Genomic DNA, 25,161 nt, shown 5'->3' with positions numbered 1-25,161 from the left:
TGCACCACAGGTGGTTCACAGTTTATGTCAACCAGGGAACGGCGAGAATAGACTTTAACTCTTAAAGGGACTGTCTACCGTCCTTCACCGCTTTTCTGTTTCGTATCGCAATAGAAAGCGTACCGTCTGAAGTGTCCAACCTGGCAGCGCTTTCTCTAGAAAGCTAGTAGGAAGTTTTAAAACAGAATTTTTTTATCTGCGTTTAGGTCTTCTTCCATTGGTACGGGGACGCCCACAACACTGGTTGGTGGACGTGATGTCGACTGTAGTGCCGAAGAAAGTCGGAAACTGGAACCACGTGCAGTCTATCTATCTATCTATCTATCTATCTATCTATCTATCTATCTATCTATCTATCTATCTATCTATCTATCTATCTATCTATCTATCTATCTATCTATCTATCTATCTATCTATCTATCTATCTATCTATCTATCTATCTATCTATCTATCTATCTATCTATCTATCTATCTATCTATCTATCTATCTTTGCAAGCGAAGATACACACATAAAACAAACAAAAATAACTGATAATTTATTAACTCACGTTGTGGCCGGTAGACCGACCTTCATCAGAGGAAGGCCGGCCCACCGGCCGCCACGTGAGTTAATAAATTATCAGTTATTCTTGTTTGTTAGACGTGTCTTCATATCATATCTTCATTTGCAAATATTTCGTCGGGTTTAGCGAGAATACTTTTTCCTACTGTATATATACGTAGGTTGTCTTTTTTAAAATCATATTACCATTAATATCGCGCTTCGAAATAAAATAAAAAAACGCGATCATCAGTTATACCTCACGTATGTAAAAAAAAAGGATTATTGCTTTTATTTCTTGATGTAACACAATCACAGTCAAGCAATCGGATTTGGCTTCTGTCAAATCATCGATATAAGTAAATAACCGTAGATGATCGGGGATCTTTATTTACTTTGCATCTTAAAGACCAGCATTAAAAAAAAAAAAGTCATCTGCTGGACGTCAACTCGTAGTATTTCAGAAAGCTCGTGTTTTACAGCGCCTTTTGAAACGAAAAGTAGCTTTCACTTTTGTACTCGATTGGTCCGTGTGCAGCCGCAATCTCGCCGATTAGTTATGAAAGAAAAGATATACTCGAACTGTGACACTAAAACATACACTGGACAATGGAAATGTCTCTCTCCTATTCACAATTTTCACGTATATGTTTTTTCTAAACGCGCTAACGCTGCGAGCAAGCAAAACCCCCTCCCCTCTTGAATAAGCAGGTTTGCCACTGCGCCTTTCCACCTAGACAGCCTGTTGTAAAGGCGTGCGCAAGGATCTGCCTGCCTCGTAACAAAAAACGTCATCCTTTGCGACTAGGTCAACTAGGTCGCCAGTTACTCGGCGCCGCTCTCCATCCGAGGGCGCGACAGTACGCGCCCCGACGCACGTGCCGCATTATAGGCGGCAAATTCAAAATTTGCGACAGCCATTGTCGCGACGGTTCTCTGTAGCTAACGGGTTCAATTATTAGAGCTATTAAAACATTTACAAGAATATAAAGAAAATTTGCGCAAGAGTTGTGTAGTATACTTCGTTCAGGTACTATGCCTGTTTAGGTGTTATTTGTATGAGTCCATGTTACGGAATTATAACCAACATTGACTACCTGGACGGTCCAGTGGATGAGAGAACCAAATTGTACGTACTGGCACAGGTGGTTATGTCATTAATGCATATGGCTAACGAAGGTAACCAGAGTTAAGCGCAAGTCCGCCACCTTGCGTTCCTGATGTGGGATAAAGCAATCTCTCTTTTGCCCGGAAGCCACGGTAACTTAAGCTTTGCCGTCAATCTTATTTATAACTGTTTTTGCTGTATTCGCCTATTCGCAGTACTTTTTCTAAAGGTAGCTACCTTTAGGCGCGCACGAAACCAGATACTGGCCACGATGGGACGCTAGCGCGTGCATTGCAAGCTGTGAAACCTAGGTAAAGGTACAGTACAAACACTACAAAAGGATGTTAGACGACTCGCACAAGAAACGAAATGCATCCGTGCCAGAGCTGTCCAAGATTGGAACCCATGCAGATGCGAAAGTGCGGCGTCGTGCGCAGAGTAGCTTCTGTGCAGCAACTTGGAGTTGCACGTGACTGCACTCAGCGAATGGCAACGAAGCGGCACGCGCAGAAAGAGATGTGCAACTCTGGCTCCCTTTCAGAGCTACATGTAGGCAGTAACTGAAAAGGGACCAAAAGCTAAGCGCCATGTTTGGATCCGCGACACAGCTAAAATTAAAGTGCACTATTGAACGTTAATAATAATATCTGGGGTTTAACGTCCCAAAACCACGATACGATTATGAGAGACGCCGTAGTGGAGGGCTCCGGAAATTTCGACCACCTGGGGTTCTCTAACGTGCACCTTAATCTAAGTACACGGGCCTCAAACATTTTCGCCTCCATCGAAAATGCAGCCGCCGCGACCGGGATTCGATCCCGCGACCTTCGGGTCAGCAGCCGAGCGCCATTACCACTAGACCATCGTGGCGGGTGGCAGTAAATGTTGCATGTCTGTACCTGCCCATCCATTCAATATAACTTGTGGAACACAAAACGCGTCGAATGAGGAGAGTTATTTTTCTCTAACACACACAAGCGCGCGCACACGCGTGTGTACTGACGTTAGCGCAGTGCATAACACCTGATAAAAATAAATAAAGAAATGTTCCGACAGAAATGAAAAGCAAAAGAAAGAAAAGTTCGAGCGAGGTGAGTGAGACGTATAAGTTGACGAATAAGGGGTGAACTTAGCATGGTACTCCCAGTATCTTCATTCAGATTAGTTCCATTAGGTTAATATTAGTTAATTCCAAGAATTTTTCTGAGGCTTCGGGTAGTGTATGTGTTGCAGTGGCGTAAATCATGGGGGGAGGGGTTCAGGGGGTTCCTGACCCCCTTGTGTTTAGGCTGGGGGGTCATCCCTTGCAAGTGTACCCCCTTGAGATTGCTCTTTCAAACGTCACATTTGAATTTCTTGACAGTTAGGGATAGCACACTCACCGCAAAAGCAACTCTGAAATCTGAAGCCCTTCCAATGAGCAGAAACGAAGTATAAAAGTAAAAGCTGCCTGTCATTTCAAAAAGCACTGTAGAACACAAACCTTCTGAAATGCTACGGGTTACTTCCGACGTGCCGCAAGTATTTATTATGCTAAGCTTTAAAATGCAAAATGTAAGACTCACCATGTGTCTGAAATATTTCCAAATAAATAAATAAATAAATAAATAAATAAATAAATAAATAAATAAATAAATAAATAAATAGATAAATAAATAAATAAATAAATAAATAAATAAATAAATAAATAAATAATCCCCGATCACCAACCACTATTTAGGTCGAAGATATGTTGGAAACCATTTACAACATAGTACCAGTGCTATGATTGTGTTATTTTTTTTAATTACCGGTGAACATAAAAATGCTTTACAAGGAAGTTTCCAGGGGTAAATCGTGGCAGGCTGTGTGGAATGGAGCTCACGTTAAAGAAGAGCTGTACATTTACATGTTATCACAAAAAAGTGCTAGCATTTTATTGCGATAGCAATTATATGGACAGTCTCGGCTGATTTTTGCCGTCGCCGGCCGCCGTCATTCACCGTGTATATATATATATATATATATATATATATATATATATATATATATATAAGCCACAAAGAAAAATAACTCAGGAAAACTTTCCGACGCGCGGAATCGAACGGGCGACCTCTCGCTTTCCAGCGAGCGGCGTTAGACGGTTGCGCCATCAACAGTACCGTCTTTCAGCCCGCTAACGGCGAACTATTTATATACACCATTTCCTTCAGCATGCTTTCTTATTCGCTACATAGATGGCGCGATGTGCGCGCGTTGCGCGCTTTAAAGATCATCGCCCCGCTCCTGCGAACGCCGTTGGTCTTCGCCCTACTGGGCGTGGCAGCCTTCGTGCGCTTATCTCGAGGAAAGAAGGGGGCGGCCGGGGGGGGGGGGGAGCGGGCGGTTGTATGTCTTGTGCTTTCCCCGCGATGTCCGCGCTGAAGCCACAGAGCGTACGAAGGTCACTTCGCAGAGCCCGCGTTTGCGAAAGGAGCGCGCTGTTCAAACAGAAATAAGTAACAACTGTGACAGTTCGCGCTCGTCCTGTGTGTACCTCTTCGTTCGTTTCGTGCGTCCTGCTTTATGTTTGAGCAGTGCGCTTCTAGTGTCCAGCTGTGACGCATGATAGTTCGCGCTCGTCCTGTGTGCGTTCTTTTTGTGCGTCATTTGGGCTCGAGCGACGCGCTAGCAATTTCGAGCTGCTTTCCGTTCTTCGCGTTACATTCCAGTTTATTGCTATCGCATTGATTGCTTCGCCGTTGCGGTTTAACCCAAATGGCGTAGCTGGAAATATGCCAGAGCCTACCTTCGTGTTACGCTTAGAAACAAACTTCACCATGCAATGTACGCTTATACTATTGGCTGCTCACGCTCGTTATTTTGAAAATTTCATTTGAAAGCATAATCTCAGTTTTGATAGAATTAAAAATAAAACACATTTATAAAGACAAAACGACCGCCATTGCACGATGTGTGTCCCCCCTTGTGATTTTTCTGGATTTGCGCCACTGATGTGTTGTTGTAGTTTCTTTTGTCTTTTTGAGCTTCCTGAGGATGATTGCGGAGACCAGGAGAAGATCTACTGTTGTATTCCCGAGATAGGTATTACATCGAGATAACTCAAAGCTAGTACCTGATAGGCGGCGAGCGACCACGATTACTGTTCCTGGGGAAATAAGAAAATAAAAGAACCTGATAAATATGTTTCACTACGTATGCCACCACGTTGCCAATGCATTTAGAAAAAAAATGCATGTTAAATATTGGTTGCCGATTTATCTAAAAATTATCTGAAGCTCTAAAAGATAAGGAAATTGTCCGTCGATTGAAAGGTAGCCGAGACTCCTTACAAAGGACGTCCGTTATGCGAATGACAAATTCAGAAACTTCGCTGTGAGTCGTGGCTCGAGTTGTGTCCCTTACGCTGCGTGCTCGTTGCGCGGAGCGACTGCGCACCCTGGGCTACAATGGTTTCCGTTCGTAACAATTGTTAGCCAGTTTTCCAAAAATGCTTCGATAATAATATGTCCAGCGTAACGAGTGGCTGGCATGTACGAAAAGCTTGGCGTTGGATTTTTTGGTGAATACGGGCCGTGGTTTCTTTCACAGTAATATTATTTCAACAACGCCTTGTTGACCTGCAGTTCTGAGTGCCAACGTACTGGTTATGCGTATTCTGGCTTGGATTATGTTGTATGTTTTGGTACGTCTTTCCCCCTACGTGTATCGTAAAGCAAGGGAATCAGGCTTGTGGTCGGGAGAAAAAAAAAAAAAAAGATTGTCTTTCTTCTGCATGTATGCAAGCACGATGTTCAAATTGTCAACAGACTTTGCTGAAGGACTTCCTAATTACAGCGTTCAGTTTTGTAGAGGCCCACGCCGCCCACCATTTTAGGAGTTTTCGAAATAGTGTCTATAATCACTTCTTTTTCCTGCACTTGCAACGGAGCCACGTCTCTTCGAAAGTTATTATTATTCTTATTATTTGAGATGCATACACAAGCACACCAGGGCACAGAGGAAATATTTGAGGAGCAACCTGACAACTTCCACATAGAAGGGCACAACGCCTGCCTACTCATTCGGGAGGAGGGAATTCACAGAAAGTTATCAGCCTACCAGATTAAACGACTACGAGAGATAGCGCTTGGAGCCCTTCGGCGTGGACGTGACATGATCGGGGCCACGTGGAACAGCAAATTCTTCGAACGTTTCAAGGAAGTCCGTTCAAATAAATAAATAAATAAATAAATAAATAAATAAATAAATAAATAAATAAATAAATAAATAAATAAATAAATGCTCTTATGAGATATCAGGGAAAGCCGTAAACCCCTAATACGGTGCCTTCGGGCAATGCAGGATGATTAGTTTATTGAGAAAAAGAAAGTCAAACTGGGAGTTAGAACTCCCACATAATTATCAGACTCAGAAAGGAACCGTTCTTTCTTATTTTTAATACAAAAGTAAATATATGCAGCAGCTATAATCGCGTGGCACACCCAAAAGAAGTGGGCTATATACGAATATACAGTATAAGCAGGTCGCTCAGAGTCGAGAGTCGTTCCACTTGCGAGCAACACATATCGTTGGCCTGCGGCGCCGCTCACAACCCTTGCCTCTCGCCCGTGTATCTATTATGCGGTGCATTCCAGTGGCACCAAGAACTCGGGGCGGTCCAGCGCGGGGCAATGGCGCGAGCCAGATTCTCCGGCGCCGCGGTCGGCCACTCGTCAGCTTTCGTTCACCCTGCATGGAAAGTTGCGGCGGGCTCGGCGGAACGGCACGCGAAAGGCAACGGACGGCTCGCCGGCCACAACTCACAGACGCGAAAGCGCGGGCGTTTGAAGATGATGCTATACAGTAGAAACTGGCCGCGGCGAGGCAACAAAAGCAACTGCAGAAGAGAGGGAGCGGGGCTGGCCGATGCCGTAACTGCATCGGCGAAGTCGCTGCTATTACGGCCTCCTCACGCAGCAGCGGCCATAGCAAGAGCGGCCCATCAGTGAGCTCCCTTCCCCTGTTCTCGTTTTTTATTCTTGTTTTGTTTCTCACCGTGGCTCGTCCGTAGGAAGGGACAGCTCAGCCACGGTATCACACTGACCTACAACGGGTGCCGAGCATGGAGCCTTATTCAATCCCTTCCTCGCTCCACGCGGGAAAAAAAGACGCGCGCGCTAGTGAATAGTTTATAAGAGCCGGGGCCGATTTCGCGCCGGGTCAGCTGGCAAGCTGCTCGCGAGAGCGGCGGGAGCTGCTAGCTGCCGCCGATTCGGAAGGGCCGGCTGACCCATATGGGCCGCGAGCGGCAGCAGAACTAGCAGAACACCGCGCTGGCCGGCCGGCCATCCGTCTGCGAGCGCGTGTAAACTACTGCGGCGGACCGCGGTCTTTCCTCGCGGTCGCACCGCTGAAGCGTGGCGGACGGAGGCCCCGCTGACTGCCTACTGGGCGCTCTCCTTCGAGTGTGTACGTGGGCGCGCGTTTTCGCGAGCAAAATGGAAATGCGTGATAATCAGAGGGGAACGAGGATGCAAGAAGACCACGGAGTGAGCGCTTCGAAAGCCTGGCTTACACCTTTGGTAAACCGAAGCAAGAGTGGTTATCCCTGACACTGCAGCGCTTTCTTCTTCTTTTTTTTTTTTTCTTTTGTTGTTTGCGTTGGGGGGGGGGGGGATTTTAGGCGGCAGCTTCTTATTACGACGGTCTCGTTAGACGCGGCAATACTAAAACGAGAAAAATAAAGAAACGGGAGAAACGTTTTATTACGTTATTTCACGTGATTAGACGATTCGAACGAAAGAAGGAACGAACAGCTGATTCGACTGGAAAGCGACGAGAAGAAAGCAGAAAGAAAAGAGGGATACAGAGAACATGGAGTATGAAAAAACAAATAAAACATTCTCTCTTCGTTCTGTCCCAGTTACCTCATCCAGATCATCCAACGCCTTTCTCTCGTTTCTACGTTAATTGCAACCGCAATGGATGGATGCTATGAGCGTATCCTTTATAACGGTGCGGTGACCTGGGCGCCACCAAGCTCGAAAAAAAAGCTCTTTTTTTTTTTCGTTTTAAGTCGGCCTAATGCATTGTGTAGTTCAATTAAAACGATCTCCCTGTAGAAAAAAAAAACATAAATTCACTGCCCAACTCTCGGCGTCTTACAGCAGACTGACCTTTTTTGCCCCACTATTTATTTTTTTCCTTTGTCCCTACTTTTCTGCCATCAATCCTCTAACCGTATCTTACTTATTCCTATCTCGGATCTGTGTAGACTAGTGCCCAAACATACAACCGAGTGTATATCTCGACATTCATCGTTTACTTAGCTTACCCACATCATGTACATTTTTCTTTTACTGAATCTCGCTTTATAACTACGCGTTCTGAGGCAACCCGACCTCGCTTCAAACAGTAACGCGCTTTTCCTTGTATTATCATAAAATGCCTCCCTCCTTAGTTCGTATTTGCCCTTTCGCTTGTTACTCAGAGCCGTTTTTTTTCCCCCATGACTTTTCGCACAACGCTCTTTGTTGCCATATCTCTCATGCCAGCCGTATAGTTGCTGGTGAGTCTTCTAGTCGTTTTTCTCCATTGCGAGTCAACACTCTTGCTATATAAATACCGGAACACTTTCTCTTCCCACCTGTGAAGGACAGCATACTGTCCTTCACATTCCTTAGCCTCTCTTCGAACCTCCTTTTGCTCTGAGCTTCTCGATATTTTCACCACAACACAGCAGCCTGGTGGACGTAGTGTTGGCGCCGTTATACCGTAGAGGTGTTACGACGGTGTCCATATGCAAGAGTGATGCACGGGAGGAGAACGGGTTTAGGTAATTATTCAATTTACTGTGCAAGAGTCGTAGCTGTGAAGGACCTCTAAGTTTTTTTCAATTACCTGCAAAACCCCAATTAACTGAAAATAAAATTATCCAATAACAAGATTTTACGACGTTAATTTCTGAGTGAGCGACCTTATTGCAAATATACATATTACATTAGAAGCACCAACCTTGAGATACTTATTTTTGACCACAGATATCTCGAAATGTCAGGATTTTAAAGACGTTCTCAATGGACGTGTTCCTGGGCGTGTCAAACATTACCAATTCCAATTCTGCAATTGTTATATGCGTTACTAATTACGAAAAAAGTTATTAATTGCAAATGCTTGCTTATAAATACAAAATGAAATGAGTGAAATGCTGTAATTAATAGCTTTATAGACGATTATCCCTCAAAGTGCGGCAGCAGATTGCAACAGCAGATTGCTGTCACATACCTCCTGTTGCCTTCGAAAGGTTACAGTTTTGTCTCGAATCTCATTAATACTTGGAGGCGGTCACTGATGCAAGAACAGCGCTAAGAGTGCCTAGAAGAGCAATAATTAATCACTCGTGGTGACCAGTGTACACCTTGATATTTCGCCTTGCGCATCCATAACAATTAATCTTCCCTGAGTCATTAGCGCTCATATATTTAGTGGCTGTACGCTACGCGTGTCCTTTAGTCAACGCCCAAGATTTACGATGCCTGAGAAAAAGTAGTCGATGTATGCATCGATGAAAGCAGCATAGGCCTGTTTGCGTGAGCGGTCAGTGAAACGGCCCATGCCGCGTTGTTCCCCCTGCGGGAGTGAAGTGCTGGCCATTCCCGTATAGTGGCTGTGCGAATAATAAAGCGGAAACAAATTGTACTAAAAGAACATTGGACATTTTTCGACTCCTTTTTTTGCGATATATTAAGGTCCAGGATCTCTAAGTCCCCCAAGGGGGAAAAATAAAGAGATAGTCGCGAACTCAGCGCCTCAAATAAACTTAACATCAATTTCTTCCTCACGGCCAGTTTTAGTTTTGGTTACCTGGATGTGTCTGCTGTGTCATGACACTGAAGGTGGTCACTTGACAATACGATATTTCGACGTTCTAGCGCTCACTTTGAATCGTTAGGGCCATGCTTGTTGTGATGCCCATAGTTGCAACATAGCAGGCAGTCGTGCGAGTCGGAGAGAGTGCGAAAAAGTCGCGATAACCCGCTTTCACGTTACAACCACCTGCGTGCTGACGTCATGAGGCAGAAGTGGAATCTAAGGAAACGCTGCCGAAACTGGCTTTGCGAAAGGTATTGATGTTAAGCTACTTAGGGCGCCCTGAAGGCTTTCTTGTATTTTTAAAGATTTTTAGACTTCCCAGACGTTCAATTTGCCGAAGAGGAGACAATAGTCCAATCGTAAGGATCATGTAAGTATACTGTTTTGGCAACAAGGAATATAAGCAAGGCGAATCATGCGTGTCAGGTATTTTTCTTAAAGGGTCCATGACAAATTACGCTTGGCTTATACCTCAAGGCTCGCCAGGCGTGAATCGGCCGAAGAAATTGTGCTTGGGCACGGAAGTACGAAGTACAAGTCGAGTGAGGTGGCAAAACAAGGGTGTCATCATCATCATCATCCTGACATGCGCCCACTGCAGGGCAAAGGCCAATCGACCCGGTCCTGTGCTTGCTGCGGCCTCGTTATACCCGCAAACTTCGTAATCTCATCTGCCCAACTAACTCTCTGTCTCCCCCTTCGCGCGTTTGCCTTGTGTCGGAATCCAGTCAGTTACTCCTAATGAATCTTAATGACAAAGGCGAATAATGCATTCCAAATGCAGTTGGAAATATATTTGTGTGCAAGGCAACACCATTTAAAGCTATTCTCACACCACTTGCTCCCCGAGGGACGTTTGTAGACGCGCTTGAATAAACGTGGGACCGGTGCACCGCACAAAACAGTGCCGTTATATTCGCTCGTTCATTCAATAGAAAAAGTAGGACTTGGCCGGCCAACCGTATTGCGTGTTATGGCTCACTGTAAAAAAAAAAAAAAAAAAAAAAAAAAAGGCAGCCGGTATTGAAGAGCCGACGACATCTATCAATACACCTGATATGATTTCACGCGGGTTTTCGCTGTGTCCACCCTCATTTGAAACGGCCTGCATAAATCATTGTTTTCTGAGTCAGAGATGACTCCGGGGTCAGGAATGTTTGCTGAATCACTGTATACATGACGTAAAAATCTGGGTCTTGCTATAGCTTACGCGTTCGATTTCGATTTATCAGCTGAGATTCGGCATTTCGCGAAATCAGAAGCAAGGATTCGGAGGGTCCGGAGTCGCACAAAGACTTCTGAATATACACCGATAATCTCATCGCTCAGTCTCCTTTGTACTATAGTCTTGTGTGTCGTTCTGTCCGGCAAGGCGATCGTCGAAAGAGACAAGCCTGCATACAGATAACAAGCAACGAAGTAACGAACGCGCTTGGAGCTACTCTAGTACTCCTCTCAGAGCGGTTTATCAGTTACGTCATCTTCCGGGTGTCTGCAGTGTGTGACCTCAAAACGTGCGATCACGAAATTCCTCTGCGGGAAAAGAAAGAGCTGCATTTCTCTTCTTATTCTTGGCGACGAAAACCCCAGAGTCACCACGAAGGCACTCCGATGCGTTGCAATATAGGCTTGATCATGGAACCGGGCTCCCCGAACAACCTGTTCCGTGATCAAGTAGATCTCGGATTTTGCTGGGTGTGGCACGCCGGTAGTAAAGCCGCGGATCATTTGTCTTATCCGCTTTCGGGTTTTTGCTGGATCCGCCGGCTGATCCCTTCGGATTGGGCCTTGATATATGAGCGTGAAATACTTCGTATCTCTCTCCCTCTCTCTGGCTTGTTTTATTCAGGGCCCGGCAATACCAGCTTTTTGTTGCGATGTGTCGAGTGACTGCAACACGCTGTGGTTTTTGGATATCCCTGGGCATACCGGCACTCGTCTCAATTCTTTCTCTCTCTTTCCCTTTTTTTCTTTCCTCCTTGGAATATGAATCAAACACTTCCGTTTCGAATTGATGTATTCAGTTAGAATATATGATTTTTTATTTCTTTTTGCTTCTTTTTTGCTTTTTGCTATAGTTTATGACACAATATACGTAAGTAATAGACAAATGGTTGACACAGCAGACGAAAGAGTGGCGCTGGAACTTCGGACTGAGGAAAGGTGGATGGATGGAAACAATTTTATTGCTGAGGAAGGGTGTCATATAATGCACAGCGTTCTTCGGCGTCACTTATTGGGATTATATATGCTATGCTGGGTAATGTTAACGGTAACGTTGGAAGCAGCGATGTAAACAAGAGATACGATAATCGACGTTGTAATTAAAAATAATTTCTTTGAATTAACAGCGTGACGGAAACAATTAAGGCGCACGGATTAAGAGAACACGAGAGGTAATTGTTTCAAGGAGTAACCCGCGCGTTTCGGCTGGGGTGTCTAGATGAGGCGCTCTCAGCGGCTGCGAGCGCATCCAGACACCCTGTTGCTATGGCGGGTGTGAGAGCGCATCCGGCTTCGCTCAGAAGTTCGTATACTTTTCAAAGACAACCCATCCCTTGCGTCTGAGCGCGTCGGTTACTTGCGTTCGGTTGTGCACCCATTCTTATTCGCATTCTACGTCTTTCCTCGTCCACATCTCCCCTTCTTCCTCTCCGTGTCCTCGACACCATGCACCGAGGTGCAAATACATTCAGTAATTTAACGCCTGCCCACGTAGCCTTACGCCAACGTTGTAAGTTCCTTAAAAATTCTTAATTTTCGTTTCTCGTTATGCTGCATCACTATACGCTATAAATAGAAACGATTGTATATAAAGAACTTTGTGATGTCATTCTTCCGATACCTGTGTATCGGGCAATGTTTTTAGCAGTTGGACCGGGTAAGGATGTTTGAAAGAGACTGAAAAGAATGCCTGTTTTTGAGCGTCTTCGAAAACTTTCTTGTTCAACTACACCAACACGCTCCCAGTAAAACAGTGGTTTCGCGCTGCTGAGCTCGAGGGCGGGGGTTAGGTTCTCAGCCACGGCGGCCGCATTTCGATGGCGGCGAAATACAAAGAACACTGGCGTGATTAGATTGAGGTGCCCGTTAAGGAAACCCAGTTGATCGCATCAACGAGAAAGTGGTTGACACTTTTAACATTTGTTATGCTTTTTCATCTTCTACATATTATAGTGATGAAAATGAAGAAAAAAAGCTAACGTAATTGGTAAGATGCACGGCTGCTGAGCGCGGTGTCCCCACGTCCAAACAAACGCGCCGCTTCCGAACCGCGCGATTTCAAATGAGAGAAGATTCACGTATTCGAACATAGATGGCGCTCCGCGTTTCTTCAATGCTCCTAACCAGAGCCGTATACGGCTCTGCTCCTAACAATCGTCTACCCATCCCAGAAAAATGGCACTCGAAATAGATATTGGTAAGGTCACACATGTACAGTGGCAAAATAGTTCGTAATTAGGGCAGATAGCAGATAACGTTCACGCTCTATAAAAGGGATGGCGGTACTAGTATCTCGGCACAAAAAAAAAGGCGTACAAAAAATGAAAACGACTTAACGACATCCAGAACTGGTGGTACCTACGTAAGAAACGCTGCACAAAAAAAAAAAAAAGAAGACAGCTTTGCACTAGTGGTGCCACGCCTGAAGGAAGATTGGAGCGGCCTTCCTTGTTTCTCTTTATTTTTCTCTTCCTTTCTCTTTCTCTCTGTTTCTTGTATCTATTTTTGTATCACTTTCTTTCTATTTCTTTCTGTCTCCTCTCTATTTCTATCTTTCTTTCTCTCTCTCACTATCGCTTCCTCTTTCTTTCTATCACTTTCTCTATCTCTCTCTCTCGCTGTTTCTTTCTCTTTCATTGTTCCTCTCTATTTCTATCTCTCTGTCTCTTTCTGTCTTGGTCTCTGTCTTTTCTATCTCTTTTCTTGAGTCTGTTTCTTCCTATCTCCTTCTGTCTCTGTCTACGTCTTTCTCTGTCTAAAACGCGTTCCTGGGCTATTTGGTGCATAGTCTGACAAAAATTTGCAGGCACAAAGAAACGAGGACAAGAAAGGACAGGACTAGTGCCAACTAACAACTGTTGTTAGTTGGCACTGGTCCTGTCCTTTCTTGTCCTCGTCTCTTTCTCTATCTCACGTGTTCTGCACTTGTTCTGGGAGCGCGAAGGGAGCGCGTGCCGTGCTCCTCTCCACTTCACTGAGCAGAGCTTTTCGTTTAACGCTCGCACATGGGGTACTCGGTAGTGGGGCTTGCCCAATTCCTGTGGCGCATATCCGCCCGAGGTTTTTTGTTCGCGTTGAACAGATTACGGCCGGCTTAAACAGCCCCGCTGTCAGAAGGATGAGGTTCTGAATATTGCGTCTCTCCACTAGCTGCTTCAGTATGAAGTGTCCGCTGTCAGTCGTGGCAAAAAAAAAAAAAGAAAAAGGTTTATCTGCTGCATCGTTTTTTTTTCTTTTCTTTTCGGTAGAAGGCACCGGGAAAGTTGTCCGTTATCTAATAGAACTATTACTGTGAGATATCATGCAACAATCAATGTTTTTTTCTTCTGCAAAGTCGCGCTTACATTTAATTTCTTTTCAGACATACGTGAGCGAAAAGTTATAACGAAAAGTTTCAGTTCAAACTAATACGCTTTCGACCAGTGACATGTATTTTTTTTTTAATTTTCGAATTACGTCCCGAAATATTTCGAATTACGTCCCGTTTTCGAATTACGTCCCGAAATATATTATTACTTTGTTAGCCGGTTTCATTTCTGCTAGTCTGTAGAATATCTTGCTCAATTAATGTACTCGAGAAGTGAATTGCGTCTAAAGTTAACGGTTGTAAGCTCGGTCCAGCACTGCGCAACGTTTAGTTGACCAGATTATGCTAGCTGCTTTAAGAGCATACGCTGGCGCAGCTTTATCGTTATGTCGTGAACGCGTTAATAATGGAGGCAGACAGCCAGTGGCAAGCTGACTGGCGCGACGGCAACTATTTGAAAATGACGGTATATTGGGCACGTTCGTAATCAATACTGAAATGTACAGCTCCCGGCCGCGGTGGCTGCATTTTCGATGGAGGCGAAAATGTCTGAGGCCCGTGTGCTTAGATTTAGGTGCACGTTAGAGAACCCCAGGTGGTCGAAATTTCCGGAGCCTTCCACAACGGCGTCTCTCATAATCATATCGTGGTTTTGGGACGTTAAACCCCAGATATTATTATTGAAATTTGCAGCGAGAACCTACGAGAACGAAACAGAGAAGACACACTGACTTGTAATTGACCACCGACTAGTCAGTGTTCTGTGTTTGAGGCTCTCTTGGTCTTCCTTAGCTCATAATCTGAGGCACTCAGGGCCGCGGACGATAGCGACGCGCAGCTACGTAATGGTGTGCAAACAACGAAGATGACACGAAAGTTTTTATCGGAGACATAGAAAGGGGCATGCTTGAATGAAGGAAGCTGAAGGAAATCGCACTCATTGGCGACAATAAGCCCTGAAATAAACATTCTCGGAGCATAAAGCAACTTCTCATTATGTGTGCGAATCAAATTCTTCGCCGCTATGCCTTGGTGGTGTAGTACGCAAAAATCACGAGTTCGGCACAAGCTGTACATAACCACCATCGCGATCATCATCCCAATTATCAACAATATAACCTGCCCTCCTCTACCACGATCGCCACCAGCATCTATAATCAACACTGAGGCTTTTTTTTCCTCTTTCTTTCAACCTTTTCTTTGCAACTATTGAATATGTTAGGTTGGTGAAAAAGCGCCGATAGGAGTTAGTATCGTTGGTTCGTAGGTTTATGGGGCGAGATGCGGGAACGTCCGCGTTCTTAGAATTATTAGTTGCGCACTGAAGAACCACAGATAATAGAAAATAAATAAATCTGGAGACCTTCATTATGGCGTGCCTCATAGTGTATTCGGGGTTTTGGCATGTAAAACCCACACACACACACACACACACACACACACACACACACACACACACACACACACACACACACACACACACACACACACACACATATATATATATATATATATATATATATATATATATATATATATATATATATATATATATATATATATATTATTTATTTACAGCCAGCCAACATATTACGAACGCGTGAACGTACCAGGACGCCAGTGTCTCGTCGGCTCGTTGGTCTAGTGAATTAGACGAAAAAAAAACATGGCTGATCCCTCTGTCATAGGAATCGGTATAACACAGAGAAACGTGTCCTCACAGACGTAGTTGAGCGTTTGTAGTGCATTCTTTCGCCGCAAGCGCGAAGGAATGAATGCTACAGAAACAAATTGTTGTGTCACGCGAAGAACGCCAAGCAGCTCGAAACTTGCAACGCGCTGCTCAAGCAGAAAGGACGCACGGAACGAACATACACAGGATGAGCGCGAACTAACTGCCACAAATGTAACTTATTTATGTGTGAGCAGCGCGATCCTGTCGCAAAAGCGGCCGCTGCTGTGAACGAGGTGACCTTCGTGCTCTCAACGCAAACTTGTGGTGGGAGCACAAGACATACAAACCGCCGCCATCACGATATAAGCGCGCGTGCGAGCGACCACGCCCTGTAGAGGCGCGCACTCATCCGCGTGGGGCGACGACTTTTAAAGCGCGCTCTTCACGCTCTTCGAGCCCTTCGCGCCATCTCGCTAGTGATAACCAAAACACACTGATGTATCACGGATCTTTGAGTACCGATTGGTGTATATAAATAGCTCGCCGTTAGCGTGGCAAAGAACGTGCCGTCGGTGCAGGCCCGTAGCCAGGGGGGGGGGGGGGCGCTAGCCCCCCCACCCCCCTAAATTTTGGTGAAGTACGTGTTTTACCAAAAATAACTAATAAAAATGGGTGTTTTTTTTTCAAATAGTCAAGGTTTTCAGCAAGCGCCACCCCCCCCCCCCCGAAAAAAATTCCTGGCTACGGGCCTGCGTCTGAGGCCGAATCGTTTCGCGCCGCGCGCTGCGGATCGACGGGTCCTAAGTTCGACTCCCGCTGATGGAACTTTTCCTTCTAGTTTTTTTTTCTTTGCCATCTGTTAGTCTTTATATTTTACGTCATATCCGTGACGGAAATACGTCAGTGCAGCCGTGGTGGACTCCGGCATAAAACACTTTCGTGTTAAAAGAAAAGCGTGCTGGTCTAGGGGTATGATCCCCGCTTCGGGTGCGAGATGTCCCGTGTTCAAATACCGGACGAGCCCTCTTTTTTCGGTGAAAAACCGGCTGCGACAATTAGCGCTTAATACATTTTTTTTTTGTCCTGGCATTCCTCATATATTGATATCGTGGTTTCGGCGCCTAAAACCTCTTTATCTTTTCTAATTGTTGCCAGCAAAAATATCCCGAAGGTGTGAATGTTCCAGGACGCCGGTGTCTCGTCGGATCGTCGGTCTAGGAAAAAGAAACGTGCAACAATACGAAACGTCAGATCACTAGCATTCGGCTAGGTCGTTTATATTAAAAAGTACTTAGCTTTAACAAGTTCATATAGAATTGTTATCCACTTTGGGGGATCACTTAGTGCCTTAAACACATCTCGCATATAGACTACTTCTTCCAAAAAGTAATGATTTGCCGGAAACACTTTCAAATGCGCATGTCTGACGTCCATTCTCGTACGCCAGACACTATGCATACACATAAGCATAAACATATTGCATGGCGCTTCATCGCCTACCGCGCATGGCAAGTAGCGAATCCCGGACAAGCCCTCTTTTTTGGTCGAAGACCGGCTGTGAATATCAGCGCTAATACTTTTCTTTTTTTGCCCCGGTGTGCCTCATATATTCATGGTGGTTTTGGCACGTAAAACCTGTCTATCTTTTCTAATTGTAGCCAGTGTTACAAAGCAGATACGAAGGTCCTGGGCCAGCTGTCTCCAAACGAGTTTTCCTGCTTCTGGGACACCCCCCCCCTCATTTCGGAGGACGGATTTACCTACACCTGCTGTCTTTTCCCTGAACTGAGCGCTTCGGCGGGAAGCTGGCTGCTACACGCGGGTCCCCTCCATGGGACGCGTATTTGCATCGAGTGTGCTTTTGGTTAAAGCTGGTGCCTTTGTTCGTAAAAGGATTTTCGTTTCCCTTAAGTGATAGTGCCCCCCTTTCTTCCGAACTGGTCGGACGTGGAGAGTGAGAGTGCAGTGGTCCCTGGCAGTGCCATCCTGGGGGCGGTGACCAATGTGTCGAAGAGACGGACCCTCCAAGGGCATGCATGCTTGTGATTGGACGTTTGTAGTTATGCAGCTCCAAAGGCATGCACGTTTGTGATTGGACATTTGCCGATTAAGGAGTTTCCCTATCTTGGGAATGAAGCGTATTTAAGGAGCAGCAGAGCGTCTGCTCGGGACGGATCGGTCGGACTAGATGTCGTTCAGACGATCCTGTCCTCTATGATGTTGTAAATAAACGTCTGTTAAGTTTCCTCAACGCCGGTCTCTCTGCCTCGGCTTCCTACTGTTCTGGACATCCCTGGGCCTGCGGTACGACTCCCGCCACTCAGGACCACGCTACCTCCTGGGTCTGCATCGGCCAACGTCGCAACTCGTAACAACTGGTTGCAGCGGTGGGATGGATCCAAGTACCCACACGTAACACCAGCAAAGATACTACGAAGGTTTCAACGCGCCAGGATGGCAGGCTGTCGTGGGCTCGTTGGTCTAGGGGTATGATTCTCGCTTAGGGTGCGAGAGGTCCCGGGTTCAAATCCCGGGCGAGCCCTCTTTTTTGGTCGAAAACCGGCTGTGAATGTCAGCGCTAATACTTTTCTTCTTTTGCCCCGCTGTGCCTCATATATTCATGGTGGTTTTGGCACGTAAAACCTGTTTATCTTTTCTAATTGTAGCCAGCAAAGATACTACGAAGGTTTCAACGCGCCAGGATGGCTGGCTGTCGTGGGCTCGTTGGTCTAGGGGTATGATTCTCGCTTAGGGTGCGAGAGGTCCCGGGTCCAAATCCCGGACGAGCCCTCTTTTTTGGTCGAAAACCGGCTGTGAATGTCAGCGCTAATACTTTTCTTCTTTTGCCCCGCTGTGCCTCATATATTCATGGTGGTTTTGGCACGTAAAACCTGTCTATCTTTTCTAATTGTAGCCAGCAAAGATACTACGAAGGTTTCAACGCGCCAGGATGGCTGGCTGTCGTGGGCTCGTTGGTCTAGGGGTATGATTCTCGCTTAGGGTGCTAGAGATCCCGGGTTCAAATAGCGGACGAGCCCTTTTTCTTGGTCGAAGACCGGCTGTGAATGTCAGCGCTAATACTTTTCTTCTTTTGCCCCGCTGTGCCTCATATATTCATGGTGGTTTTGGTACGTAAAACCTGTCTATCTTTTCTAACTGTAGCCAGCAAAGATACTACGAAGGTTTCAACGCGCCAGGATGGCTGGCTGTCGTGGGCTCGTTGGTCTAGGGGAATGATTCTCGCTTAGGGTGCGAGAGGTCCCGGGTTCAAATCCCGGACGAGCCCTCTTTTTTGGTGGAAAACCGGCTGTGAATGTCAGCGCTAATACTTTTCTTCTTTTGCCCCGCTGTGCCTCATATATTAGACACTTTTAGTTGGGCGTAAGTAACGAGCCCACGTACGCTGCATGCGAAGCGCTCAACGACACTTTTAGTTGCCCGTATTGCCGTACCGAGATACGTTTGGTTCAACTGGACGTATGTTATTAGAAATAAAACAGCTTTTGGGTGCTTCTTAGCGCCCTCGCGTAGTAGCAGCCGTCATAATGGCCACTAGCATCCAAGCCAAGGCGAATCGTTTTTTGGATCCATGGTCTACTTCGGTGTGTTCAGTTACGCGAGGTTTTGCATGTGCGTGCGCTTTTACCGTGTGTTTGGTCGCACAACGACTAACGCACCCTATTTTGCACCGTGCTCGGAAACAACCATCCAGACTTACTTTTTTTGGTTTCGCTGATCATTCTCCGAGTACCGTGCCAGCAACAGGTTCAGGCGCTCGCGCACACAGCGCGCTGTAAAAGGTTTTTTCAGGGCTTCCCTGAGGCGCCAAGCTATCTCTTCGCACTGCTCCGGGTGCCTAAACGGATCGCTAGTCTGTATTTCCGCTAGCAGCGCAATATCGTCGCTCAAAGTAAAATAAACTCGATTTGGGCCGGCTTTGTTGCTCTCTGCGTTCGACGCCATCGCTGCCGTTTTGCTATCTGGTTCCTATATCAATCGAGATATCGCGATAGCGTCACGCCGCGTACGCTTCGCCTGGTCACGTTTACGCACGCCGCGTTTTTTATCGGGCGTACGCGCGCATCTCTGGAATCGATGCGTTACGTACTGCACATGCGCAGTTCTCTCCCGTGGCAGTGCTGCGTACGTGGGCTCGATACGTACGCCCAACTAAAAGTGTCTATTCATGGTGGTTTTGGCACGTAAAACCTGTCTATCTTTTCTAATTGTAGCCAGCAAAGATACTACGAAGGTTTCAACGCGCCAGGATGGCTGGCTGTCGTGGGCTCGTTGGTCTAGGGGTATGATTCTCGCTTAGGGTGCGAGAGGTCCCGGGTTCAAATCCCGGACGAGCCCTCTTTTTTGGTCGAAGACCGGCTGTGAATGTCAGCGCTAATAGTTTTCTTCTTTTGCCCCGCTGTGCCTCATATATTCATGGTGGTTTTGGCACGTAAAACCTGTCTATCTTTTCTAATTGTAGCCAGCAAAGATACTACGAAGGTTTCAACGCGCCAGGATGGCTGCATGGCTGTCGTGGGCTCGTTGGTCTAGGGGTATGATTCTCGCTTAGGGTGCGAGAGGTCCCGGGTTTAAATCCCGGACGAGCCCTCTCTTTTGGTCGAAGACCAGCTGTGAATGTCAGCGCTAATACTTTTCTTCTTTTGCCCCGCTGTGCCTCATATATTCATGGTGGTTTTGGCACGTAAAACCTGTCTATATTTTCTAATTGTAGCCAGCAAAGATACTATGAAGGTTTCAACGCGCCAAGATGGCAGGCTGTCGTGGGCTCGTTGGTCTAGGGGTATGATTCTCGCTTAGGGTGCGAGAGGTCCCGGGTTCAAATCTCGGACGAGCCCTCTTTTTTGGTCGAAGACCGGCTGTGAATGTCAGCGCTAATACTTTTCTTCTTTTGCCCCGCTGTGCCTCATATATTCATGGTGGTTTTGGCACGTAAAACCTGTCTATCTTTTCTGATTGTAGCCAGCAAAGATACTATGAAGGTTTCAACGCGCCAGGATGGCTGTCTGTCGTGGGCTCGTTGGTCTAGGGGTATGATTCTCGCTTAGGGTGCGAGAGGTCCCGGGTTCAAATCCCAGACGAGCCCTCTTTTTTGGTCGAAGACCAGCTGTGAATGTCAGCGCTAATACTTTTCTTCTTTTGCCCCGCTGTGCCTCATATATTCATGGTGGTTTTGGCACGTAAGACCTGTCTATATTTTCTAATTGTAGCCAGCAAAGATACTATGAAGGTTTCAACGCGCCAAGATGGCAGGCTGTCGTGGGCTCGTTGGTCTAGGGGTATGATTCTCGCTTAGGGTGCGAGAGGTCCCGGGTTCAAATCCCGGACGAGCCCTCTTTTTTGGTCGAAGACCGGCTGTGAATGTCAGCGCTAATACTTTTCTTCTTTTGCCCCGCTGTGCCTCATATATTCATGGTGGTTTTGGCACGTAAAACCTGTCTATCTTTTCTGATTGTAGCCAGCAAAGATACTATGAAGGTTTCAACGCGCCAGGATGGCTGGTTGTCGTGGGCTCGTTGGTCTAGGGGTATGAGTCTCGCTTAGGGTGCGAGAGGTCCCGTGTTCAAATCCCGGACGCTCCCTGCTTTTTTCCTCTTGCGGACGGGCTGTGATTAGTAGTGCACATTCTTTTCTGTTTCTTTTTTTATTTTTTGGAAGGGTGGTGAGGGCGGTTGCAGCCAGCGAAGTCACCGCGACGAAGTGCTCAATATCGTCGGCTGAAACATGCGAACTAGCCAAGAGCGTAGAGATTGTCTCACTGTATGGTATTGTTTAACATTGTTTTTTTTTTTAATCTCAAAGTAACGAAAAAATAACAGAAAAACTCGTTATATAGGCGAAGTCATCACGCTATGCAACGACGCTCTCTTATGCCGCTGCTTCCAGATGTAATTGTGGAGGTTGTTGAAAGCTTTTTTTTTTTAACTTTCCAAAGAACAGCTTTAGTGCGGACCACATTTTCACCGTCTCTCGCAACGAAATGTGTGCTGCACTTGTACGCACATTGTTTCTTCAGTGACAGGTGCCGCATTCAAGTACTAGGCGAGCTTTTTCTTTCTTCATTTTTTTTCTCTGTCAACCCGGGTGTTACCAATGAGGATTAGTTTTCTTTTTATTTAGCCTTCTTATTTACAGCAGTTTGCGGCCATTTATTTGTTACGTCTTTTCTCATTTGAGAGACTTTATGCCTACTTCCTACTACTTCTAGTGCGGCTTTAAAATCTGTGTAGTTGCTGGTTCATTCATTACCTCTATGTTATCTTCACACTCGCTTTTTAAAGCTGAAGTCTGTTTTTATCCGGACTGTTGGATAAGTTGACCTTCTTTCTTCCTGACTGATCCTCTCCCCCTTCCCCCCCCCCCCTCCGTATTTTGCACAACCTTGTGGGTCTCACGTATTGTAGCCTTTGTTGCTTTTGCGCCATTGCAAACTAACTATTCTTTCACTCCTTAAGTTGAAAACAATCCTACACCTCTCCAACGTACGATCACTGCCATTTGCCCTATCGAACATTTCGATGTCCCGCACAATGCTGGAGTCGCTTTAGAATGTGAAGCTTTAACAGCGGAGCTTTCGAGCCTGCGCCGTCTGCACACCTGTCCGGTGTCACGCATGTCACGTGACGAGGGGAGTGAGGGAATGAATAAATAATCAAATAAATAAATAAAACGAAATAACGAGGACGCCCGAAATGATGACGATGACGACGATGCTCGAAATGAGACTAAGCTGTCCTATACCCCTGTCACACGGCCACCACCGAACTCCGTTTATCTCCGTTCCGCATTGAACTCCTTAATGAAGCTTAACCAGCATGGAGATGTGGCCGTGCTAGACGGCTCGGTGCAAGCTTTCGACGGTTGCCGCATGGGGCAGAAACAGCGCTGCTGCGCTCGTCGAAACGTCCAATTTTTTGCCTGTGTAGTCGCCTTTAAGCAACAAAAACGTGTTTTTGTGTGTTAGTTAAGTGCTCGGAATCACCATTGCTCTCGCAGTGCTTGTGCGTGCGGCTCACACATGCAGAAACAAATATGACGCGATGCTTCGCAGCGGCGGCTTGGCGAGGCGTTGGTGTGGAGAGTACAAGCGCTGATGTCCGAAAAAATACAGCTAAAACGTACACTACGGGGCGTGAAATGCTACGCAAAAAAAGAGCAAAATTATAATTGAGCTCATTAGGACGATTTTGCTAGTGCGGTTTTCAGCGTAGCAGTAGTCGGTTGGGAACGAGAGTACCCCATCGAGCCGAAATGGTCATTACCGAACTCCCTCCACCAGAAGCTCCATTTAACTTCCTCAGCGAAATGGTGACCGTGTGGCATGAACCCCATCTCCGTCGAGGAAAAGACGAGGAAGTTAAACGGAGTTCACGGGTGCCCGTGTGACAGGGTACTAGTCTGCCATATCACATTCGCTCGCTTACTGCAGGTTCGCTGTCGAACGGTTTTCACGGCGTCGAACTAGATGAGCTTTTATTTCTTTCATCAGAACTGTCAATTGGGCGAGTTGGTATGCTTCCATCTTGAACGAATATTAGAGCGACAAAAAACGAGGACGAGAATAGAAAAGACAGACTGCAGCGCTGACTCGCAACTAAATTTTATTTCTTGTTTTGCCGTTTTTCCAGGCCTCCATTATACTATACAGAATGTACCCGTGCATAAATCACAAACTTGGCAAGGTGGTGTGCGGCGCGTCAGGAACACTTTCGATGCGTTGTTGGGCTGTGCGCTTCACGCCAATCGTGCATATACAGGGCGTCCCAGCTATCACGCAGCATGATTTAAAAAAGGAGAAACGTCGTTACGCGAAGCACACGTATTGCATATCGTTCTCAGTATACTGTAGTAGCCACTACTAATTGTTTTGTTAGTGAGGTTTAGTTAATTACTCACAGTTACGTTTCTAATTCGACAAATACTCACCTAATCATTGAAATGCCAAATAGGAATATGTAGGCATGTTCAAATGACATCTAACTGCGCTATTTTAAAATAACGTACTAATTGCGTGCTCGCTTTTTTGCCTAATAAAAAAAGCTCGCGAAATCTCGTAAATGACACGTGACGCGCATCAGGCAGCGCGCATCAGGAAGCGGCGCCCTCAAGCAGGATCACTGTAAGGTAGCAAGTGAAACTACGCTCCCACCTTTTGCGGGTGGGAGCGTAGTCACGTGTTACTCCTCATATTTTGCGTGCTTTCTTTGTCAGCCGAAAAAAAAAATGAGTACGTAATTAGGACGTTGCTGAAAATAGCACAGTTAGATGTCATTTCAGCATTTAACTAAATCTCAATAACGAAAAAAATAGTAGTGGCTAAGTAGCCACTACTAGTACTACAGTACTATTACTACGGTATACGGGGAACAATATGCACTATAGGTGTGCTTTGCGTAACGACGTTCCTCTTTAAAATCTTGCTGCGTGATATTTGGGACACCCTGTGTGTGTGTGTGCGTGTGTGTGTGTGTGTGTGTGTGTGTGTGTGTGTGTGTGTGTGTGTGGTGTGTGCGTGCGTGTGCGTGCGCGTGTGTGTGTGCGCGCGTGTGCGTGCGTGCGTGTGTGTGTGTGTTGCGTGTGTGTGTGTGTGTGTGTGTGTGTGTGTGTGTGTGTGTGTGTGTGTGTGTGTGTGTGTGTGTGTGTGTGTGTGTGTGTGTGTGTGTGTGTGTGTCGTGGTGGCAGAGGCAGCCTGCCGTAACTGAATGGGCAATAGGCAAATAAAATCATATCTGACGAAAAAGCTAGTTACCAAAAATGACTCTCAGTTCTGTACAGCAGAGACTCACTGGATCATTCTGCTGAAATTGCAGTCTGTGCTACGGCTTAAGATACTGCTCCTCTCATGCTTCGCTAGTCAAAAAGATCACGCATAATTTTCTTTGGCAGTTGTCTAAGTTACGCGTAAGCGTTGCTTTTCATTCTGGGAAGCGGCCGTCCCTGGAACGCCGTTTTTGGGCGACATCGGCATGGGGTCTTTCAACTTCCCTCTAGCACCCTCATCCCGGGACCACAGAAACGCGTGTTTGGCATCAAAATTTCGCAAAGTCTGAATTTTCCTGGTGTGTGCAGTCCTCCCTCTCGGCTTTACATCTTGTCCTGCGGAGGGCTTTTATTTCATTTCCACGAAATTCAACTAAGCCTTCACAGAGGGCGTTATCTTGCAGACATTTGTTCTGCATCGCAGGTACAATTCATATGTATACAGGTCACATATGTTCATATTTTGCACGCATGCACGCGTAGCGTAGCAGCATAAGGACATAAACTTATGCTAGTATACTACGCATACATGCTTGCAAAATATGAGCATATGAACCTCCATAGTCTACCAGAATGCCGGTATGTATAATGCTGATGCGAATTCGCGCCCTGTTCGAGAGAACTTTACTGAAAATGTTTAGGCTGGCTGACTCAAAGCGGCAGACATTACTTCTACACAAAATCGAAATGCAC

At 46.1% G+C, this 25,161-nt stretch overlaps 8 non-coding genes across 8 annotated transcripts; all 8 read left to right on the top strand.

Annotated features, from left to right (window-relative positions):
- Positions 1 to 18,160: 18,160 nt before the first annotated feature.
- Trnap-agg (transfer RNA proline (anticodon AGG)) lies at positions 18,161 to 18,232 on the top strand. Its single transcript has one exon. It is a non-coding gene; the product is annotated as a tRNA-Pro (tRNA).
- Positions 18,233 to 18,408: 176 nt separating this feature from the next.
- On the top strand, positions 18,409 to 18,480 carry Trnap-agg (transfer RNA proline (anticodon AGG)). Its single transcript has one exon. It is a non-coding gene; the product is annotated as a tRNA-Pro (tRNA).
- Positions 18,481 to 18,904: 424 nt separating this feature from the next.
- Trnap-agg (transfer RNA proline (anticodon AGG)) lies at positions 18,905 to 18,976 on the top strand. The gene has a single exon. It is a non-coding gene; the product is annotated as a tRNA-Pro (tRNA).
- Positions 18,977 to 19,974: 998 nt separating this feature from the next.
- Positions 19,975 to 20,046, top strand: Trnap-agg (transfer RNA proline (anticodon AGG)). The gene has a single exon. It is a non-coding gene; the product is annotated as a tRNA-Pro (tRNA).
- Positions 20,047 to 20,226: 180 nt separating this feature from the next.
- Trnap-agg (transfer RNA proline (anticodon AGG)) lies at positions 20,227 to 20,298 on the top strand. The gene has a single exon. It is a non-coding gene; the product is annotated as a tRNA-Pro (tRNA).
- Positions 20,299 to 20,474: 176 nt separating this feature from the next.
- Positions 20,475 to 20,546, top strand: Trnap-agg (transfer RNA proline (anticodon AGG)). Its single transcript has one exon. It is a non-coding gene; the product is annotated as a tRNA-Pro (tRNA).
- Positions 20,547 to 20,722: 176 nt separating this feature from the next.
- Trnap-agg (transfer RNA proline (anticodon AGG)) lies at positions 20,723 to 20,794 on the top strand. The gene has a single exon. It is a non-coding gene; the product is annotated as a tRNA-Pro (tRNA).
- A 176-nt stretch (positions 20,795 to 20,970) lies between these two features.
- Positions 20,971 to 21,042, top strand: Trnap-agg (transfer RNA proline (anticodon AGG)). Its single transcript has one exon. It is a non-coding gene; the product is annotated as a tRNA-Pro (tRNA).
- The last annotated feature ends 4,119 nt before the right edge of the window (positions 21,043 to 25,161 follow it).

The sequence above is a fragment of the Rhipicephalus sanguineus genome, chromosome 1 (genome assembly GCF_013339695.2).
Source record: "Rhipicephalus sanguineus isolate Rsan-2018 chromosome 1, BIME_Rsan_1.4, whole genome shotgun sequence".
NCBI classification, from domain to species: domain Eukaryota; kingdom Metazoa; phylum Arthropoda; class Arachnida; order Ixodida; family Ixodidae; genus Rhipicephalus; species Rhipicephalus sanguineus.
Note: the sequence above shows the minus strand (reverse complement) of the source record. Positions and strands in the feature narration are given on the sequence as shown.